This window comes from Mesoplodon mirus (genome assembly GCF_964341445.2).
Source record: "Mesoplodon mirus genome assembly, chromosome: 8".
In the NCBI taxonomy this organism is placed as follows: Eukaryota; Metazoa; Chordata; class Mammalia; order Artiodactyla; family Ziphiidae; genus Mesoplodon; species Mesoplodon mirus.
In genome coordinates this window covers 92186882-92193217 of record NC_138984.1, presented here as the reverse complement: position 1 = coordinate 92193217, position 6336 = coordinate 92186882, and the positions used below count along the sequence as shown (strand labels likewise).

General features: G+C 36.9%; 1 long non-coding RNA gene across 1 annotated transcript; it reads right to left on the bottom strand.

The window, feature by feature from the left end:
* Nucleotides 1-754: 754 nt before the first annotated feature.
* On the bottom strand, nt 755-5085 carry LOC309809460. Its single transcript, XR_014294858.1, has 3 exons — nt 5070-5085; nt 929-1004; nt 755-856 (listed from the first exon to the last, which is right to left on the bottom strand). It is a non-coding gene; the product is annotated as an uncharacterized lncRNA (long non-coding RNA).
* Nucleotides 5086-6336: the final 1251 nt, after the last annotated feature.

Here is a 6336-nt window from a genome sequence, read left to right as displayed (position 1 = left end):
GCACGCAGCAATGAAGACCCAACGCAGCCAAAAATAAATAAATAAACTTATTTTAAAAATAATAAAAATAATAAAAAGTAACTTTTAAAGTTGTATGAGTGGTATGATATCACTTGTGTAAAAATATAAATATATAAGCCCAGGAAAGAAAAGCATGCATTAAAATGTTAACTATGCTTTCTTCTAATGGAGTTTAGATTATTTTTGGCATAGGGTAGTAGGTGAAATGTTTATGGTCCTCCGAAGTCAGCCATGCCCAGATGAATGGTGTAGGACTGAAGAAAAATGATCTAAAAATCATAAAACTTATATTGCAAATTTTTACAATATGCTCAAAAGTTAAAACACCAAAAAATTCTTTTCCTCTGATTTTCTCCTGAGACACAACACCTATGAAAGAAATAAAGGAAAATTAAGCCATTTTATTACATAGTAAAACGCAGTGACTTTACTGACATTTCTAAGATTTAAATGTGACTTTCATGCTCTCTACTAGTGAATAGAAACATAAAAAGATTATAAAGTTATCTGAAGGCAAACTGTTTTATTTTCCACTCTATTTCAATAATCACCATGTTTCCATAATCTCTGCCTCATCTCCATAATCATCACTTTTTTGTTCAAACCCCCTTCTTAATCCTCACCTGAATTCCAGTCCAGACACACGTTTTACTACCCTGTAATCTCCTGAAAATCCACTTTTAAAAAGTGACTCACTTGGGGGCTTCCCTGGTGGCGCAGTGGTTGAGAGTCCGTCTGCCGATGCAGGGGACACGGGTTCGTGCCCCGGTCCGGGAGGATCCCCCATGCCGCGGAGCGGTTGGGCCCGTGAGCCATGGCCGCTGAGCCTGCGCGTCTGGAGAAAGTGACTCACTTGGATATTGGACACTACAGATTAATTTTGTGCTGTACATCTGATTCTACTTACATGAGTAGTTGGAAGCTCTTTGGGGAAAGGTCTTTGACACTTTTCTTTAAACTAATGAGAACACTATATGTGTAAACTGTTAACAGAGGAGAAAAAATTATGTCAGTCTTTAGTTGGCTCCTTTAGAACTGTTCTAGAAAATAAAAATCAATCTGATACCAGAGATTACAGGAGAAATCTAAAACCTCACAGAATGATAGAAATTTAAATAACCCCAATTCTTAAATAGAACCTTAGGTATAACTTTTAAAATGAAAGAGCTGACGCTAATTCATATTTTAAACTAAAACAAAGTTTTACACCACAGATTTCTGAGGTCTATGATTTGACAAAACTCATGTCCTGGTAATCAAAAACACATAGGATGGGGGGATTAGAGGCAGGGAGGGGTTTTATTCCCCCTGGTGGGGCTGGGGGAGCTGTAGTTGCCCCCCTACCTCTCCCTGCTCAATAAAATGATCTTAAACTACAAAAAACAAACAATCATGCACCCACCAAACCCACATAGGACACTAATTTTCATGGTGGAACTATTAGCTACCACTTTTACATCTTGTTAAAAAATAAGGGCACTAATGGAAAAACTGAAAAATGACCAATAAAGGGCCAATTTAAAAATTAGAAAAGAGATAATTGGACAAACACAAATCAACAAGCTTAATGTCTCTGTTTAGACAGTACCTTGAAGAATTAAGTTGCGACAATCAAATAATATTTTATCTTAGTAAAGAAAAACTGGAAATAAGGGTATTTGGTAAAACAGATAGCATGTCACATTTATTTAACTTGAATGGTTTAAAAAATATTTAGAGATATCCCAAACTACCTAATTTGGCAGAATGTTAAACCTCACAGCTCTAAACATCGATTGTTTTCTTAACCTAAACATTGACTTGTATTTCTCATGGTCTACCAAAAATAGATGTTAACAAATGAAATAGAGCTAATTTATGTCTCTAAGAATTAAACCTCATTCTGTTTCTGCAGAAAATGGTTTAATCTGCTAATGCTTGCGGTAAAGAATTTAGAGCAATTTTTCAAATAGGAGTGACTCCAAATACTATTTTTCCCAAGGACTTATTATATGAGGACTTCAATTGATGTGTACATGGAGAAGAGGATTGCCTGTGTGAATGATTCACTAGGGTACCAAAAACATCCAGCTTACTAATGCCAACAGATCAGTTACCTTCCTTCCGCCATTCTGCGGGAAGTGCTCTGAGCCATAGTAAGCCTCAAAAAACAATAGGTTCTTTCAAACTCTTTAAGGAGCATGACACATTAAGTCCTAACACGTCAGCGAGAATGAGCTAGTTAGTCTTTTGAGAAAGGAGGAGCCATGTGATAGGAATATACTGGACACAGATCCCTGGGAGGCCAGGGTTGAAAGGGAAAGAAAACAGCAAAGAAAAGGGAGGTAGAGGCAAAAACAAACTTGTCCTACATCTCAGTCTTGCCTTCCCAAGACATTGTGGCTTCTGTGTATGTTCTTTCTGTTCCCATTCTTAGTCCCTGTATCTCCTCATTTTATGCCAGCTGATCAAGAAACAGAGAGTGGATAAGGCAAGAGGGCAAGTCATAAAATTTTAATGTTAAAAAATATAGCCTTGTTTAATAGTTAAAAAATTGAAAAGTAAGGATCCTTCTTAGCTCCAGAGAGAAATCATTGAGAGAGGATGTCCTAGGTTGGCTTCCCTGAGAAGCAGACTCTGAGCAGGAGATTAGCAGGCAGGAGGTTCATGAAGAGCATTCCAGGGATCATCACCTATGTAAAGGAAGGCAAGGGAAGGGAAAAGGACTGGCAGAGGGGGAAGCTGGGCTGTGATGGGTTCTCAATGAAAACCTTAGCCCTTTGGGACCCTCTTTAGATGAGATGACCCTTTGGAGATGCTTGAATTGGGGTGAGAGGGCCAGGCCTTTACACCACTCCATTGGCCAATGATTGGATGCAGAGCACCCTGGGAAGGGCATGTGACCTTAGGTAAGGAAACTCTCTTCAGTTAAAGCAATCCCTGCACGGGGGCTAACAGCTGAGGACCGTCTTGTCCACACCACTCCTAGCAGTTGGGGGAATAAGGCCTTCAGTCCTGAAGGGGGATTTCGGTAGTGTATCACAGTGTCCACCAGAGAGGAAATTAGTACCTACCACGGAGCTTGATATGTGTAGTCACTCAACAAACATTTGTTGAATAGATGAATATTCTTGTTTTGTCTTTCAGTTGCTCACCCCTTCCCAACAGGAAAAACAAATGTGACGTTATCAAAGCTTTTACAGACAAACAATTGCCTTCAGATACTAGTTTTTGTCATGCAGAACAGCGGTCCCCAACCTTTTTGGCACCAGGGACTGGTTTCGTGGAAGACAATTTTTCCACGGATAGTGGGGTAGGGATATGACGGTTCAGGCGGTAATGCGAGTGATGGGGAGCGGCAGATGGAGCTTCCCTCACTTGCCCGCTGCTCACCTCCTGCTGTGCGGCCCAGTTCCTAATAGGCTGCGGGCTGATACAGGTCCACGGCCCGGGGGTTGGGGACCCCTGATGTAGAAAGCTTGGCAAGAAATCTTTGTAATAAAGAATGTGACAGATACCTGTGAGTATCTGCTGTAACTTAATGTGCAGTTCTGTAAAAAACTTTTCATTTTGAATCAATGTCAAACATACAGAATGCTTGCAAAGAGAGTACTAAGAACTTTTGTTATTTGAACAATTTGGGAGTAAGTTTGTGACCTAACTTCCCATTACCCCTCAATACTTCTGTGTGTATTTCTTATGTATAAGGACATTCTCCTATCTCACCATAATACAACCAGTCAAGATCAGGAAACTAGCACTGATACATTACTACCGTCTAATCCTTAGACCCTGTTCAAGTTTTGCCAAATGTTCCAATGCCATTTATACCGAAAGGATCTAGTCGAGAATTAAGTGTTGTGGTAACTTCCATGTCCCTTTAGAAGTCTCCAGTCTGGAACAGTTCCTCAGTCTTCCCCTGATTTTCATGACTTTGACACTTTTGAAGATTATAGGTAATTTAATTTTTAGAGTGTTCCCATTTTAGCTCTAATGTCACCTTAGAAGGTTATGCCCCTTTGTCAGGAATCTCAAAGAAATGATAAAGTGTTCTTATTACCTTCTACTGGGGGAAGGGATGTTCCACATTTTCAATTTGTCCAATTACTGGCATACTGACTTTGATCATTTGATTAAAATGATGTCTTCCAGGCTCCTTTATTATAAAGTAACCCAATTTTCCCTTTTAATCCATAAGTATTTTGTAGGTGGGTGCTTTGAGGCTATGTAAATATCTCCTTCTCATCAAACTTATAACTTCTTCATTTATTTATTTATATCAGTATGGACTCGTGGATTCATATTTCACTCAATGAGTTACAACTTATTATTGGTTATTTTGATGCTCAAATTGTTCCAGATTTATCTAGCAGCATTCACTTCAAGCTGATTTCTGTGTCCTTTTGACATGGTCCCCTTCATCATTTTGAAGGGCATTTCCTATTTTCAAGCACAAAAAGATGTTCCGGGTTTACTTTGTACTTCCTGTGTCCTAACCCTGTAATCAGCCATTTTTCTGAGCCTCTGCTTAAGACCACCTCTCCATTAGTGCTCTGGACCTATCACAAGCATGTGCAAGAAATGCTAAAGAGGAATTTATGAAAACTATGTAATGGATTACTTCTTGCTCTTTGAATTTGAAATATACATGCTCTGTGCTTGAAATCCTAAGCTCCAAAGGTACAGGTTTTATAAGATTTTATTGTAATATCTTCACTGTACAGATATGTATCTTTAGCATATCTAGGAAGTAATATAGTTAATAATACTTTGCATAGCATAGTGCATTTATATAACCCAGGTCTGTGAAAGGTGATAAAACCTATTTAAAACTGCTCTATGGTAAGATTTGTGACTGCCACTTCAGCAGCATGGCTGGTAGACTTTAAGCAGACAACATGGGTTTGCGTCTCAGTGGAATCATTTAGTATGAAAATAATCTCTACCTCACTAGGTTGCTGTAAATATTAAATGAGATAGCTCCTGTAAAATTGCCATGTAAATTGTAAAAAGCTATTCTAATATAAAATATTACATAGATTTCTATGTAAATGCTAATAATCACTTACCTGTTAAACCTTTTAAAAGTGAACTCCTTGGTCTCAAGAAAAGAAAAACCAGTGTGGCAAAAAAACTAACACTCTTAGCCTTTAAAAAATCTGAGATTGTCTTTATATGCCATATTTTTTCATAGGACTTTTAAAGTCTGTAGCTCTTTCAAAGGTAAGAAAATGGCTTGTTAAACTGTGGGTGGACCTGAATAATGAGATAGGAAGAAAAAGAAATATTAAACAATTACCACTTGTTATTCAGTGAGAGTTTTGTGGAAGAGATAAAACGAATGAATTACTAATTTTTTAGTATAAGAGTGGTATTGTTTGTTAGAGTCCTTATCTTTTATAACACATACTGACATATTTTAAAATGAAATGTGAAAGATATTTTTGCTGAGGGAAATGGATGAGAGTACAGTTCAGGGGTCAGCAAACTTTTTATTTTTTTGTAAATTGCTAGATAATAAATATTTTAGGCTTTGCAGGCCATAAAATCTCTGCTGTAACTACTCATCTCTGCTATTGTAGCATGAAAGCAGGCATAGACAACATGTACACAAAAGAGCATGGCTGTGTTCTAATAAAACTTTATTCATAAAAATAGCTGGTAAGCTGGATTTAATATGTTGGTCATAATTTCCCAACCCCTGCTATAAATGAAACAAGATTTACCATGATTAATAATTATGAAGCTCAGTTATGGGTACATAGAGATTATTATACTATTCTGTGTATATTATATATTTGAAATTTTCCATAATGTTCTACATAATAAAAAGTAAAAAAACAAGAGATGAAAGTTTGGATAAGAGGAGAATGGGATTACCAGGTTGTGATAAAATATATTAATACTTAATATATACATTTGAAAGGAGTTTAATAATCAGATTTATTGGCAAGAATAGAGGACTATTTTCTATCTTTGTTTTGTATAATTTGCCTGATCATTTTTTTAAGTGTACTGAATTTGAATATTTATGTCTATCTTTCAAGAAAGTGGTTATTTTTTTTGTAATGTACTAAATTTAGGCATACTTAAGTGCCAAGAGGTGTTAAAACAGATTTTATGTTTAAAGACCAGCACAAAAAATAAAAGAGAACCTTCATATATGATTCTAGGGCTTTGGGTAGCAATGCTGTTTAAAGTTCAAGGTTCAAGATATCCCCCTGCTCTAAATCCATGGCTATGATACATATGAAAGAAAAAAAAATACACAAGCTTAGAAAAGAAAAAGACACAACTTTGTTCAGTAAGACAAACATTTCTGTGAACCAAGAAGAG